Genomic DNA, 23,762 nt, shown 5'->3' with positions numbered 1-23,762 from the left:
GCAGCCTCCACCCCATCCCAGCCGCCGGTAGATGTAGTCATGGCAACAGAGATAATATGGTGACTGGGTGTTGTATGTCAGAGCCGTGACCCGCTACCTGTAACAGTACCTCGCTGGGACTTCTGACATCTATGGGAATGTGTTAAACTGTCACACAGTTAATTACGTGCTGGTTTCACTCTGATTCAATTTGAACAAGTTGAGTGACGTCAGAAGGTTTTCTTGTCTTATTTTGGACTGTTTTTCTGATGTAGAAAAAGGTGTAAAAAGATATTTTGCAGAACACAATTAGTGCTTGCATTAGCAAGGGGTAGCAGGGCACATCTAGATCAAAATGGGAACTGTTTTATTTATGAAACTAAACTTAAAAAAAGCCCCATCCATGTTTTCAATTTTACCTCTCAGTTTTAGTTTTTGTATCATAAGCAGCAAAACCAGATTAAATTGCTAGAAAATCAAATCTTTCAGACCTGTAAAGCTTTGAGCTCATTTATTACTACTACTTTTATATTAATAGTAACATAGATCCTGTGCCTACATGTCCAAGCTGAATACATAATGCTCTGTTATTGGCCTGAAATGAGGTCAGTGGGTGTCGTATTCCTTAACAGCCCCCAACACAACGCAGCCTTGGTAGTTCGTTTTAAGTGGCATCTGCTCACATTGTCCTGACACCATGAAATGTAGCATTAACATATCTTTCAAATCAGTCCAGTATCTTGTTTTTCAGTAGGTCATTATGTTAGTTAAAGACCTTTCTTCTGCAATGGTCTGAAGAAGTGACTTGAACGGCCTCACATCATGACACTGTATAGAGGCTGAACATACCGTAAATAAAGCTGTCCAAGTAAATACATTCACATATTAAGCAAAATCTCAAAGAAATAAGGAGGAAATGAAACAGAATGTAATGAATGACTAAATGCAGCCTTTTTCATCTTCTGATCTTATGTGATATTTGAAAGGCTGTTTGCTTTCAGCCTGTCGTCCCTGAGCTGTGATGTGAGAACACACGCAACATGTGCATGTTGTTAACAGGTGAAGCTGGTGGACGGCATCCGTCCACTTCGTGTGGACGCTGCGCCCACTGTCGATCCAGATGTTGTTTTAGAGGCTTCTCTGCCCTAACGGCAAAAGACACTGCAGCAGAAGCACAGTTGTGTTTGTGTGTGTGTGTGTGTGTGTGTGTGTGTGTGTGTGTGTGTGTGTGTGTGTGTGTGTGTGTGTGTGTGTGTGTGTGTGTGTGTGTGTGTGTGTGTGTGAAATGTAGGTCAGGCTGCTGTAGCCTCCTGGTGAACCCTCCAGTCAGACTGTGGACAATCTAAAATGGCATGTTTGCACTCAAACAGGGCCACGTGGTGGTTGACGAGGACCCACGCTTCCATTGATCCTCCACATTTGCTTCTGCTTATTTTTCAGGATGCGTTATTGTGTCACCACAGTAACGGAGTAAGACATTTAAGTCGCCTCTGTGGAAGCAGTGGAAGCATCGCTGGCAGCGACGGGTCAGATCTCCACGCCTCTCAAACACTGTTTAACAGGAACTCATTTGCGACGATATCTTGCCGTTAGTCCGCTGGTAATTTGCGGGCGCTGCTCTGATTAGAGCCTCGTGGCCTGTCCCCAGCGAGTACAACTGCAGCTCCAGGACCCTGCAGCGTTCTGCTGCAGGAGAATCACAAGAATGTAGCTTGTTGAAATCATAGGAAAAGGGGAAATTCGTTATTTCCTGAGTTATTATTCTCCTGTTTAGTAAACTGCTGCCCTTTTTTGCCAAAGCCATGATCTTTCCTTAACCTTGGTCAAAGAGCTTTGCCGTCTATTGTAATCCCAAACAAAGGCAGGAGGAGATGTGCAGCCAATCTGTTGTCCCACCTTTGACCTAAATAGAGCCCTGATGACTGGCAGTGTGCTTTTGTTAACAGCTGCCATAAAAGCACTAAAGACAACAATGTGTTAATCACTCCATGCTCTGATTTCTTCACTTCACAGCCAGCGATTTATCTCTTGTTTAAAAGGGATAAATAATTTTCTGAAACAGCTGGGCAGCTGCAATATTTAGCAAGCGTTACTCAACTGGAGTAAATATTAGCATTTTGCACACACATTTTGGAGAGATTTGGTGCATTAGCTGGTTTGACGCGCTTGCTTCTGAGCAGCGGCCTCATGGAGTTGGGTTTGGAGCTCTGCGTTCGAGCACCTCTGGGTCCCTGCCAGCCTTCTACTCCCATAGCATGTTGTGCAGCCCCATCAGTGGGAGACACCACTACCTTCTGAGGCCTCGGTTCTTTGATTTGTGCTTGGTGTGTCACATGGTGCTGACAGCTCACAGGGACCTGGAGAGCCTGGAGACTTTACAGGCTACTGGGCCTGGAGCATCAGAGCCTTGTTTAAATACCTGGAGTACAACTTGAGCAGATCTTCAGCGGCTCTAACGTGTTTCCAGTTTCTGTTGACCTCCATGTCACCAATTCTGGTTGTAATTTCCGTAGACAGGATGTTGAGGCGCAGCCGTGGGGAGCGGGGTTTACATTTTGGAGGCCTCCAAATTGCTTTTTGCTTTGTTGCTTCATCACGGCTGTGACCTTCATCATGCGCTGGGGTAGTTGTGATATGGAATGAGAGTCACCACCTCCACACTCAAAAAAAAAACTTGTTGGATGAACATAATAAAATTATGGAAAGTATTTCCATCTAATTAAAATGCGTTAAGATAGCAAGAAGCTATTTCGCTTAGTGAACCAAATGTAAACAGGGTGAAGCAACATGATATATTCATGTTAATGTTACCTAATGACCATGGGTCAGTCCCACTAATGTTTTTAGGGTTGATTGAACATAATTTTCTTGGGTTATTTGATCATGTATAATATTAATACTTGTTACTTAATTTTATAGGGTAGTAACAAGTTAATTTAAATTAATTAATAAATTATGCTATACTAACACAACCAATGTAAAGTTATCAAATGTTTTGTGCCAACATTAGCTTTTCAAAGTTACATACAAATAAAGTAATCTTTGAAACAGTATTTCTATTATGCAAACTAACATATATCCCCAGCTGGTGTGTAGGTTGGAGAAGACACAAAGCACATTGGATTTAGACTGGTTAGAATACTTTATAAGCTTCATAAAAACGATAAAACAGCTTTCAAATGTCAAAGGCAGCTACAAAATGTCACTAACATCCAGTATTGTACATACAGCATTGGGCCAATATTTCAAACAACTTTTAGTGGAGGGTAGCTGAGGTTGAGAGCATATAACAAGAGCAAACAACAACAACACAGCAAGTGGGACACTACCCAACTCATCCAGGACTTGAAACGATGACTACATCTTCAGGGTCATCATCTGCCTCTGCATCTTTGTGAATGACAAAAACTTCAAGAATTGTCTCTATCATGGCTTCTTCAAGGCGTCCACGATCTGAAATGTAAAATTAAAAAAGCGGATGATGTTATATAACACTTCAACTTTTAAAGCATATATAAATCACTTTGAAATTTTAAACTTACATGAAATAAAAAAAAAAAAAAAACATTCTTACCATCCATTCTTTCACAAGGTTGCCAGGATCTTCATTGAGGAACACACACTGGGCTTAAAGGATGTACTCTTCTGACATCAATGGAGTTAGTCTTTAGGACAAACAAAGTAATCACACAAAAAACAAAACAATTTTAATCTATTTTAGGGAACAATTTTTATTCAAGTGAGTAGCTGTCACTAACATATTACGACATAGATTTTTTTCCCATCATCATACCTGGGTTATGGGAACCATGATGCTCTTAATCTTTTGTCCTTGAATGCCGCCTTCCTTGCCAAACACCGTTTTCAGGTCTGAAGAATAACCATCCAGCATGGAGAAGAACTGTTGCAGCAAACTGTTGTAGTCCTCTTAAATTTATTCTTAAAAAGAAAAAAAGTACACAAGTTATCAATGCACTGAATGGCAAATGTGTAAACAATACTTTGATACATTTTAATATATTTTGTTTGTCTGATCAGAATCACATTGTATATATATATAGACATATTTATTGACCAACCTCAGAAACACAGAAGAGAGCAGGCCATCTGGTTTTGAACTCGGTGATGAAGGGTTCATCTCTGATAACTTCTTGCCTTGTGTTTGCAATAGTCGTATCTACTAGAAAAAGTCACGCTGCACTCCTTGCATCTCCAAATACCTTAGAGTCTATTTATCTTATTTCTTTTCATTCCCTCTTACCTTACTTTTTCTTAAACAACTTGTGGACATGTAGACATCTGACGCGACACTAGCAGATGATTCCCTGTCCTGCTGTCTCTTCTCAGCTCTAGAATGGGACACTTTCACAGAATGGCCATTGGAGGTAAACACCAAGAGACACATTTTAGATGATAAAGAACAGGTTTCAAGTCAAAATAGCTGTAATAAATTAGGAAACCAATTATGTGCTGTGAAATGAGTACACAATCTTATAAAAAGGTACAAATGTTAAAGCTTAATTAAATAAATACTTATTAATACTATTACTGTAAGTAATTTGATTATTTTCCTTTACCGTGTGAAACAAATAGATTTATGATAATACGATATAAAATGCAAACAATATGTAGAGTGAAATAACTCAAACACCATTTTGGTAGGTTCGTGTAAATTACCTCAGGAAATGCATAGCATGACAGCACATTTCTATTTAATGCTCATGGGTTACCTTTCCATTAGGGCAAGTGTCTGTACTTCTGTTTTCCGTTTCCAGTAGTTCTCTGCTCTAACACCTGCGGACGGAGAGTATATGTCAGAAAATATTGTACCAACCTGAACAAATGCCGCTGACTCGTAAAATCCTCGTCGCATCCAAACCGACCGAGGGGCAACGCTGATGTCGGTTATTTGAAATTTGAAAATCCCGCGCTCGCGCGATGAACTCGCATTGGAAATACGTAAAAGTCTCACTCCTAACTGAGCAAAGATCGCCGTTTAACGGCTATAAAATAATATAAAAAATTACAATATATATATATTTTATTGCAGATAAGCTTATTTAAAACTAGCACGTTGTCAGTGTTGTACGGAAGCTAGCTAGGTTAGCTTGTGAGCACAGGCGCAGTCACATAACACGGATACGTACTCTAGCTAATTAAACATCCAAAATGCTAAAAGGCACTCTATATAGCTACTAACAACATTTCTGCACCCATGCGGTTTTTTATTCAATGGACGTTAAACTTACCTTCTTGCACACATCATGAACAGGTGTTTTCCTTTACGTCAGGATCCTGAAGAAGCGGCAGGGCCGTAGTCCAAGTTGTGAATTTGCTCATTACTGCCACCTTCAGCTCTGGACATGTTGTTGTCTAAACCTATTTTTATTACGTTGAGTTAACATAAAATATTGATGTAACCTGTTGAAGTTGTTACATTTACGTGATTTTATTATGTTCAGACACAAAACAAGAATTTATATTGTTGAAGTTGCATGTTAAAATTATGTTAATGTAGCATGCACCCAATCCAGGTTTTTTGAGTGCATGCGTGTGGGTGGTCGTCGCTTCCTGCCTTCAGCCTGGGACTGTGTAGATGTGACAGTAAAATACTGCAAGAAAGCGAGCAGAAGCTTAAAGGTTTGATTCACTGTGTGAGGACTCCGGTCACGAGGTTGCAGACACTCACCCTCAGATAGACTCTGACATCTGGAGAGGACCTAAGGTCGATTTAGGGATTATGCTGCGTATGTGTTTAGCCTGATAATGCTTCAGGATCCTTCCTGAGCAGAGCGATGCCTGGACAGACCTACTTAGCCTGCTGCTGCTGCTGCTGCAACCTGCCCATGGCAGCATATGGGTGAGATATTTCACACAGAATGAAGACTCGCTCTTACGTTGGTGTCCTACAAGGACGTGGTGGACGTGACCCTTTGTAATAGTCACTCTAAGCCCTGCACATGGCACCTTCCACTCCTGCCTGTGCCAACTGTGGCTATGAGCTGGCATGTGGACCCACCGTGGTCAAAGACCAGCCCATCTACCATCTATCACCCCGACCTTCACATGCTTTTATTCCACTGCGCTCACTGAAAATGTCACAGCGCTCCTTTCGTTGTCACCAAAGGTTGAACAAGGGCCAAATCCCAGACGCCTCATCCTGATAGATGAGCCTAATGTTGCGGTGGGATTTTTCCTACTCAGGTCGACGTTGAGGATTATGGGACGAACAGTACAGGAGCCTGTAGACGCCAGTGCTAAGCAGTTTCTGAAATGAACATGTGTTTCTGATTCACTGGGCTTCATTCTGTTTCTGTTCACATCACGCTTGAGTAACCAGATTACTGGACAATCTGGTTATGCCGTTGGTCACGAAACAAATTTCCATGCACTTAAGTATCACGGTTACTGTAAATGGGTATTTTCATGCATCAGAGGAGTAATCAGATTCCTCCTTTAGAAGCGTCTCCTGCTGTAGATGTTAGCGCTGCAGTGACAGAAGACGCAGCCTCCCTGTGTAGTACAGTGAGAGCTACACACGGCTCCCTTCACAGCTCACACTCCCCGACTGTTTCAAAATATGAGGTGGAAAGTGATTTCTTTAGACGTCTACGCAGCGTGTTCTTTTTACTTTTAGCCAAACTTTGGATGAACCTGATCTAAAAATGAAGAGACGTTGCTCTGTGTTTCTGCACCTGCTCCCTTCATACACGTAGGCGACGAATCCACTCTTCTTATCAGCCCAGAAGAAGCTCGTTTCTCATTTTTAATCAAAACAATTAAGTCAAATAGCCAAGAATTTGATTATAGTAGGGTAAAAAGCCTATGAAACAAACACATTACGTAGGTACAGTAGCATCTGTTCTATGATTTGATGCCTAAACAATTTTGACTGCTAAATATAAACAGCCAGTGACTTTTTTATCTCGCTCCTGTCACACAAACACATCCTTTGTTGGATGACACAGGAGACAAAAAAAAATCAAAATTACAGCTGACGACAATTAAGAGATAATCATCACCTCTGAATTCGACTCTTGTTTGAACATACTAATTAGTTACGTTTACACAATCGCAGCTTTTTCCTCCTAACCAGCGACAGCTCAAATAATCACTTATCAATGAATAAGAACCTGGAACAGAAAAACTCACGTTGTCTAAAAACGAGGCCGATGCTTCTCCAGCTGTTCCTGGTGTCGAGTTTGTCATGATTCTCCTAAATGTCAGAAGAAACAGACATCACACCTCAGCTTCAGTTTCTAGTCTCACACTGGACATAATTAACCTTTAGTGGTGCTCGACACATAATAGTTTCTCGCCAACAAAGGCTTCCAATGCCCCTCACGTATGGGCCGACTCCCCTGGAAGAGTCGTGTTTATAAAGGCAAAGTGGAAGCAATATGCGAGCGAAAAAACAGGAAAAACCCAGAGAGAATAGAGATGATGGAATGGCTGTGAAACAGGACGAGAGCGGCAGAGACAACAGAGTCCTACTGTGAAAATGAATGCAGCCTCTCAGGATGGAGCGTCGTACTCAAGGGGGAGAAATAATAAGAGCGGTGCTGCTGGTGTCGACAGCACCGCTGCCAAACGCTGCCGTTGATCACCTCGGACCTACGCGCTCCATTATTGCCCGTCATGTTGCCAGCAGCTGCTGCTCTTATATGGCTCTGAGGATGAAAGGGAAGAACGCTCTTCCATTTCATCTGAAGTGTATTTCCATCTGTCCGGTCTAATTTCTGTTGGATGTTGCCAATGTGGCCTGATGTGTCTGTCAAAGCCTTCTTGTCAGAAGAACCAGTTGACTTTCAAGCCGCTACCATCAAACATCCTTCAAAGACACCATGTTGTTCTTTGAGGCAATGCTGCTCCTCATTGGTCCTCTGTCGAATCGGCCTGGGATCTAAAATCTAGAATTTTATTTCTCCGGGCGACATCAAGTTCAAGTAAATACGGCAACATCAGCTGAAGAATGTGAGCAATAGCAGTTCAGAGGAGCATTTTCTTCTTATCTTGACAAAATGTCTTTGCTTTATATTTCCTCCAAATCCTATATCAAAGCAAAAGTTCACATCCCCCAATCACTGCCTCACATTTCGCTGCTCCGTCACCTCGCTGAGTGTAGGGAGAAGTATTGCAGGGCAGAACATGGCATTTAAGATGATGGTGCAGGGCAGCGATCGGGTTGCTTTGATCGTCCACCTACTGTGGTGCCTTTGAAAGGGACTTGGCATCAAGAACACTCAGCCACAGAATGCAAACTCCTGCTCAACACTAGACCTGGGCCGGACGCTCATCGTAAGGTGGAGCGTCCATCGTGAGCTGGCTCTCATTAGGACGGTTGACGTGCAGCCCGTTGCGTGGCTTATGTGGAGCTCAGGTCGCCTTGTTAACATGCGAGCGCACGTTGCCGGTGTGTAACTATGGAACAGGAATGATGCAAGCCTACTGTTAATCTCAGCGAGGCCATCGTGCTGCTGCTATGGTAACTTTCCACAGCTGACTCTGCCGTGCAGTGTTTTGATGTGAGATAAAATTCAAAGCTTATTGATGTACAGTTCAAAGTAAGAATGCAACTTAGCAGTTAGACTCTCATCAGCATTAATTAAGTGGCTGCAAAATCTGAAGGATCAAGTGAATTCCTGGCATCCTTTTCTTAAACTATGAACTAATTGATTAATGAACACATAAACGGTAATAAGCAACATTTTAGACAATCAAAGCTTTTTTTCCTGTTTTGTACAAGACCTTTGTTGCGTATTTTTATTTATAATGAAGTTTAATGAGTTAAATATGCACATGGTGAGTGTTTCAGTGATACTTTTATTGCATAGCGATCATGCTGCTATTTAAACACGTGCTTTGTTGCGTCATTTGTTGACAAGTCTCTAATCACTCGTCCTGTATTATCACAGACTGAATTAACACATTGGGCGGTGAGTGTACGAATCCACAGCCATTCGCGTCTCCTTGGCATCTGTACGGCATCCAACATATAAGTGACACATCTGGTGTGCAGCTTCATTAACCCACATTTATTTCCAGACTGCGGCGTGTTGTCACAGCGACTGCCCTCCGTGGGCTACGCAAACAAACAAATCCCCGACACCCACTCGCTGCTGCTGCCGTCAGCGCTGCGGCGTCGCCCTCGCTCGCGCCGGCCGCCGCGTTTAAACAGATGGCGGCGGAAGTTAGCGCGTAGCCGTCGTCTGGCTGCTCTCTGTCCCACCCCCTGTGGTGGGTCACCCACCTGGCTGTTCTCCACACCCCCTGTCCCACTCTCCTGCGATTACCACTCTAATCCATATTTAATGGATTCAGAACACTCCCCTCCTGGCCCCACGATTAAACCTCCACCGCTTTTTAATCCAGATGTTACTGCTGGATCACGGAATAGGCAAAAGGTGTGAATGTTGGACGAGACGGAGCCCAGACCTTGATGGTTTGAGCTGAAAGCTTCGATTGCTCATCAGTTTAATCTGATAGCGTTGTCTCCGCTTCCACAGAGTGAGCAGTGACAAAGAGGTTGGCTGTTTACTGATACTGATCAGGCGTAGGGATGCTAATACTGAAGGTTAAAGCTTTCCCTTGATCATCCCCACGCTGGGACCCGTGTGAGGACACTAAATGGTGTCTTTGTGTGGATGTTCGACTGTGTTTGTGCGCGCATGCGTAAATTGTGCCAGTGAGCGCATATGTTCAAAGGGCCGCATCCGTTCTGTCCTGGTGTATGTGTGCGTGCGCGTACATTTAGCTTAGTGTGAGGCAGATCACATGCTCCGTGGCCCCATCTCCTCCCCCCTTTCCTCTCATGTTTACCTGGAGCGGAGCAGCAGTGGAATCAAAGAGCAGAAACAGAGCGTTGTGTGCTCATTTATCTCGGCGCCTTCTGATGGAGGGTGGCGGTTTTTACAGCTCACACCCCCCAGTGCGATCACAGCGCTCAGCGTGTGTGTGCGCTCTGCCTCACCTTGGACCGCCCGCTCCACCTCATCTATCCAGCGGTGATATTCTTCTTGCAGCTCGATGTGAGTCGTCTGCTTCCTCCTCTCGCACTGCAGCAAGCAGGAAGGATTTTTAATCACGTCGCTGTTCCTTGAAAGCTTTGTTCTTTGTCGCCCGCTAATTTATGGAGGAAACGGAGGCAGTGGGAGCCTCATTTATACATAATGATATTCCGTATGATGTCACTTCTTGTTATTCCATCTTAGAAGACGGGCCATAAGTACGGAAGGCCGAGTGAGCGCTACCTGACTAAACGCGTGTCTGTGGAGGCGTAGCACTTGCCAGGACAGCTGCTGAACTCAAATGCACCATCAGCCTAGCGTCAGGTCTTCTCAGATTGATCGGTCTTCTCTATAGATGATGTCATGTCTTGTTCTTACTGTAACACTCAAACATCTACTGCTTTTATCTTGTTTTTAGTATTTATTGATGACATGAATGATGTGTAACAACCATAAAACAGCTCCTGTCTTAGAACGTGACCATCTCATACATATATATGTGATTTATGTTATATCGATGACCTGGTAACACATTACTTGACTATTAATCACCTAGTTATTATCAAACCCTTACATGTGGTTACATTAACACGTTAGTGGTGCAGAATTGGTGAAGAAGTCTAACAAAACAGTTCAGTGTTGTTTAATTATTTCATTTGACCAGTTTGTATGAATGAATTTCCCAGTTTTGTGGTCAGGATTGAAGCAATAGCGGTGGATATTCAAAAATATTGATCTCAATGCTCTGTGAAGTACCAGTAATATGTTGTAATATGTCACTTGATAATTTATTGAGTGTAACTGAAGGCATTGACTTTTTGGAACAAGGACAAGTTGAGCAAAGTAATATTATTATTAGTAGTAGTAGTATTAGAAACATAAACAGTTTCCAAATGTAAAACCTGTAAGTTTAATCACCACACATGCATCCAGTCAGTAAATGAGGGAGAATCCTGCCTGAGGACGCCTTGGAATCTTAAGCTTGTTTGCATGAACCGTGTGAACTTCCTCCATTTGCTTTGTTGCCACTTTGAGTCTTTTAGATCCCCTTGTTGTTCGGTCCTCGTTTCTCATTCATCGCCGTGTTTCGCTACTATAATGTCAGAACATGTTCCACTTCTACTCACACTAAGCATATGTGTCCGAGCACATGGCTGGAGCTGCCATATGGAGGCGATGGCAGCTTCCCCATCACTCATGCAGTTGAGTACCTCTGAAGGTGCAATAAACCTGCCGCTGTGTAGCTGTGCATTGGCACGTTGTGTTGTTGGACAGAGATTTATGCTTCTGCTGAAGCGTCACAGTCACTTTCTGTTATTGATTTACCCTTTGCTCAATAGCTTGGCTAAATTATGGCTTTTTAGAAGCCCTCAGGTTACAGAATTATTTTTTAAAAGGCTGTATACAGTGCACATTGACTTTGGAAATGGTATGCTGACGAAAGTGAATATTTATACATTATTATTAGTCATCAGTTGAAGATGAGGATTATATAGAATATTGTTTTGACAGCAGACATTTAGGAACCAAATAATGAGATCTTTACACGGGAGAGAGACGAGACATGTCCAGAGCTATGTTCACCCTCTCATCCATATCCTAGCAACCGTCTCCCAAGGGCCCTATAATCTGCCTCATCCAGCCAATTATCAAGTGGGGAGGGAGTGCCAGGGGGTCAGACGAGCAGACTGGCATCTGGGATTCATACTCCGGATGGACAAGCGTCATCTCCTCCACTCAGGGGCCCCTGCTGTTATTTCGTCCGCCCAGGTGGCATATTTCTGCCTCCTGATTAGGTGCGTCTCCACTTGTCAGTCTCATGTCGTGTGGAACAGATAGCCTCTGAGCTCTGGCCACCTGCCTGCAATTAAGCTCTCTGAGTCTTAGTGGCTGAACATTGTTACAAAGGGAAGAAATTGCCTCGCCAGCAGGGTTAACCTCTGCAGACATCTGCAGTGTAGCGAGCAAGGGCAAAGCTCGGGTTTCCGTAAGTGGGCTAAATTGAATTGACTGGGAGAAGGCTTCCTGCCGAACGCTAATGTTCACAGTAGGATTTTTTTGGATCCGCCTTCATCTGGCAGAATCGTTCAGGTACGCGCTGGATCAAATTCACCCCATCTCGGAGAAGGCCTTCATCTGCCTCCACAGTTTGACAGTTATGCACCACTTCTGTGAAAGGCAGATAATAACGTCAATGCTCCATAGCCTGCGCTCCTTTTATCTCGCAGGGATGCCATGGTGGGAGTACCGCTCCTATTTCTTGGCACATAAGATGCATGAAGCAGCTCCCATGAATTATTCAAAGGTTTTGTTCTTATAGTTGCAGAGTTGACATTGAGTTGGTTGAGTGTCATTTCTTTATCTGTTGAATCCTCCACGGACAATGCACTGCTGTATAGTGTAAAATAGAGGCGCAGCACCGTCTTCAGCTCCAGGATGCAAAACAACGTTATACTGTACCTCTATAGGAGGCCGGCGCATGCAGAAGGGCATGTTTGCTGCATAGTAAACATGAAGCACCAATCGCACCTGCACACAAAACCTCTTTCTCTTCATTCAATCAGGGCCAGATTGACTGATTCTGACAAGTGTGCCCAAACCTCTCTGGTATTATATGCTCACACCTCCACATGCGTAGGCAGTGGCACAAATTAGCACAAGCAAGAGGCTGGTGTCCTCCGGGAGAGGCAGCTGTCAGTCTCCACTTCTATTCCTGGCTGTGGGTGTCTTCACACAACTGGAGGAGCGAGGAGGCCTGACAGGGTTTATAGTAATCAATCATTTGTCCCGTGATATGAGTGACGACACCGAGAAATAAAAGGATCCTGTTGTTTGACCCTATCGCAGGCTAGTGCTTTCAAAAGATTCTCCAGATGAAGTGATTATAATGTTATGGAGCACAAGCAGTCACATGATTAGCTCACAGAAGATACTGCAAATAATGGCAGCTCAACTACCAAATGCAAAACTCTATCGCATTTGCCCTCTTTCTTTATGTCCCCCCCGCCAACATATTGTGCAATTATAGCTCCACGTCCTAACAAGATGTCCCTGTGGACCACCAGTCAGTGACGCTGTCAGTTTGGGAGCTGAGATGGCTGGAAATGTCTCATTACTCTGGTGAGCACACGCTGCAGGACCTCCTCTCTGCGAGCTCAGCGTGAGCCGTCATGCCCGAAAGAGTCATTATAACGGAATAACCCAGGAGATCAGCAGCTACCTACACCTGACCTTAACATGCAGCCTGAATAAATGCCTCACTGTGCTTTTGCAGGATGGTCCGTGTCACTCCGCCAGCATCTGTGTGTCATTTGCTGCATATGACCTATTTTACTCAAGCCAAGTCAAGTGTTGTGTATCACTTGTCATGTTAGCAGGGAGCGGAATACAAAGACAACGAGCGCAGCGGAGATGAAACAAAGCGCTGATTGCGATTGTAGTTCAGAGGCCGGCTTATGAAATTCAAAGGTTTCCCTCTGATTTCAGCTCCTCATCCTCTGTTTTCATCATGCGCCTCAGTGGCGTGGATGAAGCGCCAGCAGAAGGTCCGTGCGGTGGCACGATGGCGCTCTGTGCGCTTTGGCCGGCTGTGGGCCTGTTTACAGCGTGTGCGTGTGCGCTTGGGTGCGTTCGGTGCTTGGCTCCGGCGTCCGTGTTCTGGGTCCAACGCCTCCCACCACCCTACTGCTGCCGCGTCCGATCCAGGAAGGATCCCCCGTGGGCCTCCAAAGTGGGCCGGCACCTCAGCCAGTTCAGCACCAACGGCCCTAGAAGTGTTACTTTTTAAAGCCCGAATGTTTAGCTGATTGGTAAAACAAGAATCCCTGCTGTTATGTGAATTAAGGACCTGACAGGCGGTAATTTTCCATCAATGTTGCATCACCAGGGCTTTAATTAACCGAGACAAAAGAATGCAGCGGCTTCATTTCTTGGATTTTTAAATAAATGCAAATGTTCAAAGGCTCATTCTTCCAGACAATGCTGCAAATTCGTGTAAATTCGGTGCAAATTCATCAACAAAGTCTTAAACACAGTGTTGCCACCTTCCCACTCCTACGCCTCCGTGGCTTTCAGAAACAATGGAGCTCGAAACAAATCCTCTGGTGGGTAATCACAGGCCAGGACGTGGCGCTTTATAATCAGCAAACAAAGAGGCACTTAGTTCAGCGGCGCGGTGTCGCTGGTCAATATGCACGACGCTTCCCAGCGTCACAGCATCACGATGAGTGGGCTCAGGTGCCGGAGCGCCAGGCCGTGGTCCCGTCCCGCCCTGTGGGAGCTGAGCTGAGGCAGCACTTAGTGGCTTCACGTGGAGCCTCAAAGTTTGGCCGTAGTTGCGTCTTGTTTGTTTTATTATCACGCTTTCAGGGTTTTTATGTTTCTTCGACACTGCTTGGGCACCGCTCCTGTCTGAGCAGCACTCCAGGTGATGCTTACAGGATTATTAGGTGATCGTAATTGTGTTGTTATGTAATTTCGGAGCTTCGTCGAGGCAGAATAATGAAAACGATGCCGTCCCAACGCGTGGCTTGATGTGAACCGCCTGTGTGGGAATACGTGAATGTGCTCGTTTCTGATGAATCTGCTGCTCGGCCGTCTTAAAAGCAGCTCGTGTGAGCGCCTCTCTAAAAATAAAAGCCCTGAGTGAACAGCAGAAATTACAGCGTGTCATGTTCCACCGCGTGTCCCATGTGAGCGCACGCTCTGCGCCGTCTTTCATCATGTTCTCATCCTGGGCCTCTGTCGCCGCGTCGCTCCTCCGTTTTTATTTGCTGATACGAGTCTAAATGAAGGCGTGATGCAAACAAGCGCCGTCTCCAACGCGTTATTATCACAGTTCCGTGTTCATTCATCGCCATAATGCCGTTCACATGAAGGTCGTGGAGCTGTAGTTCACGTCCCCGGAGCTCGTTTTAGGCGAGGCCGCCGAGTCGCCCCCACTCCAGTATTAGCTTCCTATTTGATTGTGATGTAACGCGTGATGCACGGTGGGAGGTGGTAATCTAATCCCCGGCGCTGGGGCTCCTGAGGGTGGGAGATCTCACCGTGTGATTGGGACATTTATCTTAATAAAGCGACAGCTACATCATCAAGCTGCTGCTGCTGCTGCTGCTGCTGCTGCTGCTGCCCCGGCCCCGAGCGAAGCGCGGCACCTGCTCCGACCAGCGCACACCTGTAACCTGAGATCTTACAAGTGCAGCGCACGCCGGCGGCGCGGGTGCACGAGCCGAGCGCTCGCGCACTGTAAATTCATTCACCTCCTTTGCTCCAGCCATCTAGAAAATCCACACAGCGAGCGCTTAATCTACCAAATACAAAAGATAATCCAGCTACTACGTGCACGTGGCTGGAGAACATCATCAGGAGGGGATTTAACAGCAGAGCAGAGGAACACGGGGAAATGCATCGCTCTGAGGGACTGGATGCGTTTAGCTTTTTAATTGTAGCTTCGCCCTCATTCACTGAAGCCTCCTCACATACCTGTATCAGTAATTACCCAGGCACGTGCTCTGTACGTAGTCCCTGGTGTTTTTGTCCTCACCGCAGAACACTGCCGCTGCATATTCAACAGCAGTGTGACTTTCCAGAGACGGCGCTGTTACTCTGTCAGCAGTTTTCTGAGGCGCTCTTAAAGTGCGTCCAAAGAATTTTGTTGACAGCGAGGCCTGTGGATTATCCTGAGCAACGGCATTGTGTCTGGAAAAACACATTGCGGCTGAATATTTTAAAAGTGATTTATTTTTTCAAAGCTGTGGAAACGCTGCTTCCTCTGGATGACCATGAAAGCGGGAGTCTCAGAGACAGACGCAGCGCATCAAAAGCACGTGTGCTGCCGGACGCTGCTGGAAGCGAGGGAGAAAAGGCCCGTGTTGAATGTTATTGTGAGGATTAGTTACAGGCTGCACGGCCGCTCCTGCGACCCTGAGTGAACTGAGTCACTGTTTCCAACAGCAAACGAACAGGCAGTCGCCTGCTGCTCGGAGCCACGTTCTCTGACGACGCTTCCCACTAGTTCTTGGTGGATTCAGTAGCACCTTTGCAGCAGAAATCAGCCTCGTGCGATCTGCTTCGACGCTGCGTGATTTTCACGTTCTGTGTTTGGGTTCAGGAGACGCAGTGACGGCAGCAGGTCTGACGCTGCACTGGCTTTGAGCATTAGCGTCACAGGCGAATCAGAGTGGAGTCTGCCGTCTGCATGACACCTCCTTTGAGTCCCAGCCGCCGCCGCCGCCGCGTCGTTGTTGTTGTGTCTGCTGCAGCGAGTCGCATGCATATTACATGTCTGCGATGGAGATGGAGATGAAATGCTGAACCACACCCTGACGAGAAGCTGCTGGGAGCGGGTCAGCGTGAAGCGCCCGCGGAGTCCGTGTCGCTGCCGCTCTCATAGAAACCAGAGGACCACGGGCCAGAATCAGTGAGACTCACACTCTCTGTGCCCCTGAAACCTCATTAACCCTCACCGCTCTGCCCACGTACCCTCTGCCAAACTATCACACACCTTTAGGCGAGGCGTCCACGAGGCTGTCAGCTCAGATATGAGTCAACAGCAGCCGACGTCTGGAGTGAGAGTTTGAGCCTTCACTGCACAGCTCGTGTTTAAATGTGCTTCTAATGTTTGAGTCACCTCGCTGCAGAGCAGGAGCATCCGTTCCTCTGTAAATAAAGATAAAACACTGTGCCACAGTGAGTTCTCATATTTATTTTTACCTGACAATAATGTGTACGGCCACTGTTACTTCTCTGTTTTCCCTTCGGCACGGCTGCTTAAAATTCAGAGGTGTTTTTCCCTGCCACAGCCTTAAAGGATATTTTGGGAGCCTTATTATTACACAGCCTGATTTAGTTTTCTGTACAGTGGCACCCAGCTTCTGTTTTAAGATGTATTATGATGATTTGAGCGAAGAAAAAAAATTACTCTCTCAATTTTACGCGTATTCAAGCATCGGAACAGAAAACCGCTTCTGTTATAACGCCATTAATAATGACTTATTATTACCACCAGGCTCATGCAGAAGAAGTATTAGTGAGACAGTACAGTATGGTAACAAACACCAGCTCGTTGCAGTTTCGGGCGGTTACACATCAAACAGATGTGGCACGTTGTGTACAGCTGCTCAGCATAAGACGACGTGCCTGTTGTTCCACTAAGTATCAGGGTTTAGTTCATTTACATCACTGTTTGCTTCCTCAGTAGCAGTTACTTATCTTCCTGTGGTCCCCACAGTAAATATTATTATTCACTATTAGCTCAAAACAGAAATAACATGTTCACACAGTCCAGCAAAAATCTAACAAATTACAGTGAAATGTCTGAGCAGCGAACCCTGAGCTTCCACAGATGTGAGTCTTTATGTAAATGAGGATGTAAATGCCTGTGTAGCACTGTTCCCCTGTTACCATGTAACTGTGGTTCGACATGCACTGATCAATAAAATATTTGTGCTGGAGCTAATTATTTTCATTATTATTCAGGCAGTAATTTTGTCAATAATTATATAAAATGCCCTGTTTATAGTGAAAGGTTTGGGTCTATGTGTTATATAATGTATATTTTCCCTGTAGATTCAGATTTGATGCTGATTTGATGGACAGAAAATGGAGTATGGCTCCCTGCGCACTGCAGGTAACAGGCCACTGGGCTCCTCTGGAGGACGATCACTCCTACACTCAGAACAACAAAGTTTATATACCTGATGAGGCTCTTATGTTATTTAGCTCTTCTTTGTCACCTACAGTATTTGATAATAGTTTGATTGTCTTTATTTTACGTCATTTTGTATCACTTCAGATTCATTCAGATAATCAATAACAACAGTCACATCATAATGAGCCTCTGTGAGCCTCTGGATCTGCACCTGGTGGCTCATTAATTCCTCCATGTCTTCCACCATTATCAGACGTGCACTGGAAGCGTGGACTCATGTAGACATTAGCCGGAGGAGCTGCATGTCTGCAGCAGTTGGCCTGAGCGTCAGATTTCACCCAGCAAACTCCCTGGTACATGTTATAGAGCAGGTAATTGTCTGGAGATCTCATTGGGAGTGAGTGGACAGTTTCCAACAATTTAGGAAAGTGAGACGCCTCCTGCCTTAAACGTCACCTACGTGCTACGAGTTTAAAAGATGATTCAAATAAAAACCTGAATTAACTGATCAATGCACAGATTCCAAGGTAATGACTTAAGTACATGAGTGAACAGTTGAACAAGACCAAACACCACACGCTGCTTCCCAAAACTTTTTGTGTTGTTCTCGTCTTTTGAAAGTTATTTTTACAACAGTAACAGACAGGTCATTTATTTAATGAGCTAATTGTTAACAGTGTCATCTGGTAATGAACAGCAAAAAAAGACGAGCGACATCGTCAAGCGTCTGATTCAGCTCAGTGGGTGATAATGACAGATTGATTGATCCGTCATCTCGTACGTTTGCTTCACAGTAATTAATCAAAACAGCTTGGCTCAACGTGCGGAGGGAGGAGAGCAGTGTTCCTGAGTTTTTACCAGGTGGGAAAAGTAGAAAGCGGTGACTCCATCTGTCATGATCGGGTCGGGATGTGAGCCGCTACGGGTCAAAACCAGGCGGAATATAGTTAAAACCAGCTTTTACCCTCTGTAACGTTTACTTTTTTGTTCCTTCACAGACTTCATACATCAGTTCTGCTCTTACTGAAGTTAAACCTCTGTGGCTTCAGTTGATGTGCAGAAATGTATTTGACAAAAAGTTAAGCACCAAGCAGTGACAACTCTGTGGTAGAGCTCATAAAACAACAGGTGGCTCTACATAATTCTTGTCAACGCTGTTTCCTTTGTTCGTAGGAATGTAAAGTTTGTCTTTAATGAAGAATCCATGTTCAGGGATGAGTTGTGTGGCTGTTGTTTTGCACCAGAGCTCTGTTTGCATGTGCGTCTCACTGATGAGGAACCGGCACAGTGGGGATCGTCGATGCTGATTGATTTGTATGTGGATCCTACAGCTTCCCCACCGTCCTGATGTTCCTCCAGCAGAAGCCGGCGCGCGTCAGCGGCCGGCGCTTTAAATGGAGGCTCATTTGAAGTCGGGCGCTTTGTTGCTGCCGCGGCTGCTGCGGTGACACGCGGCGCAGCCCCGTCTCAAGCTGCAGGTGCTCGACTGTGGCTCGGCGCCCGGTCCTGACCCCGAGACTCCACGACTATGAAAAGTTTCTTTGAAGTTGCCAGTAGCGCTATCGTCAGCGCCGAGCAACGTGGGTGTCGCTGGGAAGGGAGCGTGTTCTCTTTAATTTATCTTGTCGCTCCTCCATCCTCTGGGGGTGTTTATGAGCTAAGAGAAAAACACAAGCTATCTGTAAACAACAGAACAACAAGCCAGTGTTCCAGTTTCTCACTTTTGGCTTCTTTCGCTGCTCCTCGTGCGTTTTCCTGCAGCTAGATTCCAGGTGCTTAGACACGTTACACTACATGACTCCAGCAGTGGAAGCTGCAGGACCCACTGCTGACTGTGGCTGAGCCTTATTTAAGCTTTGATCAGATAAATATATTTTCACCAACATTTACAACATCTGATGCTCACAGTTGGTTGAGTTTGGTTTTAAGACCACCTGAACCTCAAACAGAGATTTCCTCAGTCCAGGAAACACAGTGGTCCAGTCATAGCGAGGAACAGCAAATGGCACAGTGAGCACAAATTACACTTAGCCCCGTATTCATATAGCTTACTATATCTTTTAGAATATCATTAGAAGTCTCAGTGACTGCAGCACAAAGTGTTATATGCACAAGGGGCTAAAGTGAGACGTGGAGACAGTGGTTTAACATTACTTGACTTGTGAACTGTCTCGGTTCCGTGCTGGACATGATGAATAAAAAGTCATCATCTGAGCCACACGAGCACAATCACGGTATTACAGCTAATGAAATTTAAATGAAGTGTGAGCGAAAAGCCTTCGTCAGTGTGGCTTAGTGCAGCGCATCAAGCTGAATGCAGGCCGGGGTTAACAGTCACCCATGAATGCTAAGCTACTAAATATTCATTCACATGCTAAGTATTAGCCTCTGGTCCTCTCGCGTTCTCCCTCAGCTTTTTCCACACTAACCTCTGATGTGCATCAGGGTCCATTAAGATCAGAAGGCTAATGTCCAACTGGTGCTACGCTGTGGTACTCTGACTGTTTTTTTTTCTGACGTTTTCCATTTGGAACCATGTGATAAGCATGACAACATTTTTCTGGTGTTGCCACTATTTGTGGCTGGATGTGCGCATTCAACATTAAAACCATGGTGAGTTGGGCCAAGCCTCGCGCACCACAGTTGTTTTGTAGCTTTTGGCAAATAAATGCTCTACTGAGCGTAATGTGACTCAACATGGCAAGTTCAGTGTGGCAGTGCTTAGTTCTCCCGAAGGCTAGGCAAACATGCAATTACGCGTGGCATTGAACACGCTGAAGCTCCATTCAAAGCAGCGTTTCTACCAGCAGGAGCAGCGTGTTGGAGGCGCTGTCGCCTGCACAGGTTGCATAATTAAACACATGCAGTGTTGGATCGTTCCTCCATCACCTCATTTTTCAAGGTGTGTTTGAGAGAGATTCAATAGAACATTCACATTCTGCTAATGGTGAATTAAACGAGCGTTTATAGGATTCGTTCTGGCTTTTATAAACAGATGAGCTAAAGATGGTCTGCTTGAAAACAGCCAGAGCTGCAAAATAAATATAGACGTCCCTTTACATCAAACCCGGCAAATTTAGTCTGACAAGTCAACTGAACTCGTTCTGATTTACTGGAACAGTGTGGGAAGAAATCCATAGCACGCAAACACATTAAGTCAGTTCTTATGAGTCTACAGCAAGTAGGTGACTGTAGGAGTTTGAGCAGTGTACAGTGCAGGGACCCTGCAGTGCTTTTTAAAACTTCATTTTACTCAAGCTCGTACCCGGTCGACCTTCTCCACAGACAGTAGTTTCCATATGTGCATGACAGACAGGCCGAATTAGAATCCAGACACGTCTGCTGGCTACAGCAGCGTCGCCGCGTACCGGCCAGACAGCTGAGATGATCCTGAGATGACCTTTGACCCAGCCGAGGAGAAGGCGCGATGGCCGAGGCAGAGCGGCTGCTGGATTTAAGAAATAATAAACAAACATGAACGGGGAGCGAGCGACACAGTGACCCATTCATTAGTGAAGCTGACCCTGCAGGGACAAAGATGCTCTTCATTAAATAGACACTTGAGGCCCAGTCAAAGATCAGACTCTCACCCCGACTGTGAGGATATTACTGTACACTCCACATATATTGCTCCGTATGGGGGCCAGAGCTTGGCTGAGGACCTGTGGAGGCCTTTAAAGGCCCCAAGTAAAGCAAAGCTGTGCTATTTCCATCATGATTAAAGTCAAGCTGACTTCAAATGCTCGCAGATCTTAACCTTTTTGATGCCTTTCTGTTTTTTTACACTTCATTTGCACATTTTTCTGTAAGTGCCAAGAACTGCCTGTGAAGTCACTGCATTCACGCTGGCTCATTATGAGCATGTCATTGTTTGATGTGCTGGGTTTTATTTACTTAAATTTCTATCTATAGGAGGTTTTCATTTTATTCTATACCCTGCATTTTCATCACCACCATCTTTACTGGTCACAGCCACAGCCGAGGCATTTTCTGGGCTCAAGAATCACCTGATTAGATTTTATTGGCCCAAACGTAAAGGTTGCTGACGTCAGGCCTGTTTTTTTACTGAAAGAGGGACACCTTGAACGATTTTTTCCAACCTTAGAACAATATTTATTTATATTCCAGCCAGGATCTTACACAAACTTGACATTTGCATCTACTTGTTCTCGGGGATAAACTGATTACATCTCGGCCGACACAGGTCAAACCCACCGTGACCACACATCCATCCTACTCGTGTGCAGGAGATATCTCAGGACCGCCTGGATGCGGGTTTATCACTTCTGGTGCAAGCGTGACTCATAGATGATCAGATTAGAATATGAGACCTGCAGACAACACAAAGACAAACAAACAAACACAGACATCATCAAATACAAAACAAGAGAGAGGTTGAGCCCAAAATGGGAAATGATTGTAACGTTTACCACTGGAGACAGGAAATGAGTGTGCGCTGGTTTTAATTGGACATGCATGACTGAGATCATGTGCTCAAATAGTGACTGTGATTTCACTGTCCATCAGAAGTCTTACCTTTATGTCCTTACGTTTGTTCTAAACCAGTAATAAACAGGAATGGCTCAATACATGGTTTATTCCTAAGAGAAGTTCGAGTGTAAACAAAGGGTTTTAGGTTAAATAGTCCAGATCAGGAGGCGGTTCAGTGGCTGTACATCAGAACACGGACCTTCCCACAGGTCTGCTCTTCATTTCCTGTTTCTGACCAACACTTTGTTTGTTTGCTTTTTTCTGCTCTGGGCAAAATGTTTGTAGCCACAAAATTACACCCTCAGCCTGAATCAACATGTTGTTTCAGTCCTAAGTGTTTATTTTAGCCCACACTGGTGTTTCGCTCACCCCTGACCAACAACGATGTGTAACTCACACGCAGCACAGAGGATGTTGATGCTGATGGTGGCATCGCATCGAAAAGTGCTTGTGCCGTGCGTTGCTTAGATTTGACTAGAACCGCCGCTTCCTCCTACATGACTGTATCCTTTTCTTATTGTTGAATTCAATACTAGAATGTAGTAATGTGTAGATGCCCTTATACGCACAACCCATTGATCTAGTGTGTCGATGCGCTCTGGGAGATGTTTGTCCTCTGAGGCTGGTGCGAGTGCAGCCCCGCGCTGGTTGATGATGCGTCCCGTCAGCCACATCGGCGTCTGGGATCGCAGTCGGGGCCACGAGCAGCCTCATTACGCGTAATCGTTTCCGGAAATGTGCTCCCGGTGGCCTCCTTCGCCAGGCGTGATTAGCAGCTCTGCACGGACCGGGTCAGCGAGAGCCGCCCTCGCCCCCGGTGCACACCAAGGGTCCGGTCGGCCCGGGGCCGTGTGCTAATACCATCAATTACCCAAGATGTTAATGTGAGGCGAAATGTGAAGTCGCCGACATGCTTTGATTTTTTATCTGCCTTGAAGTATCAATAGACTTTGAAATACACAGTGAAAGTGCAGCCACCCTGCGCTAATTAGTGTTTTTCAGCTAGCTGGGAGTAACAGCTGAGTCGAGCTCGCTGAGTTAAGACAGTTTCTATGGTTTTCAGCTACGACGTCTCTGTGCAGAAACACAAAATTAGACCCTGCTTTCTCTATTTTATGCCACACAGGCTTCCAGTCATAAGGAAAAGGTTGGAGGAGGAGAACCCACCAGCAGCTGCGACTAAAAATGATCGCGGTGCTTGTGCCTCATGCGTTCTTTGTTTCTGTGCGTGGTGTTTTTTTAAAGAGAGCAGTGCAGGTAGTTGCTGTAATAGATGTACACAAACCCAGCCCAGCAGTCTGTTCAGGGTTAATAGGGTTGGCGATTGCTACAGCATCACGTGATGAGAGGGCGGCGGCGTGTGCTGACAACCAGGTGCTAATGCATATTCCTCCTATTATCCACTTGACACGTTGACACATTAAACAAGGACATGTGTACACGGCGAGTCTAGTGCTGGGCTCCGACCAACTCCAGTACTGAGCCACGCTCCACTGCTTTTGTTGTAGACTAATAGATGAATGTGCATTAATTCATCCAGATGTGATGATTGTGATGAAGGAATGAGCAGCACTGTGGTTCATTGACGGGCGTTTGGGATGAAACTCGTAATCAAATTAGACTTTGGCAACAGCCAA

At 45.3% G+C, this 23,762-nt stretch overlaps 1 protein-coding gene and 1 long non-coding RNA gene across 7 annotated transcripts in view; one reads left to right on the top strand and one right to left on the bottom strand.

Annotated features, from left to right (window-relative positions):
* Positions 1-23,762, top strand: part of LOC114843479 (thrombospondin type-1 domain-containing protein 7A) — a 99,759-nt gene that overhangs the window by 13,209 nt on the left and 62,788 nt on the right. The window lies entirely within an intron of this gene.
* LOC114843486 (uncharacterized) lies at positions 3,109-5,461 on the bottom strand. Of its 6 annotated transcripts, XR_003783592.3 has the most exons (7): positions 5,229-5,461; positions 4,710-4,773; positions 4,241-4,341; positions 4,059-4,156; positions 3,773-3,918; positions 3,554-3,644; positions 3,109-3,432 (listed from the first exon to the last, which is right to left on the bottom strand). It is a non-coding gene; the product is annotated as an uncharacterized LOC114843486 (long non-coding RNA). The 6 variants fall into 6 exon arrangements; XR_008692950.1 differs by lacking the exon at positions 5,229-5,461 and having other exon boundaries at positions 4,059-4,159; positions 4,710-5,165; XR_008692951.1 differs by lacking the exon at positions 5,229-5,461 and having other exon boundaries at positions 4,059-4,159; positions 4,246-4,341; positions 4,710-5,164.

The sequence above is a fragment of the Betta splendens genome, chromosome 16 (genome assembly GCF_900634795.4).
Source record: "Betta splendens chromosome 16, fBetSpl5.4, whole genome shotgun sequence".
NCBI classification, from domain to species: domain Eukaryota; kingdom Metazoa; phylum Chordata; class Actinopteri; order Anabantiformes; family Osphronemidae; genus Betta; species Betta splendens.
This window is presented reverse-complemented; position numbering and strand designations above follow the sequence as displayed.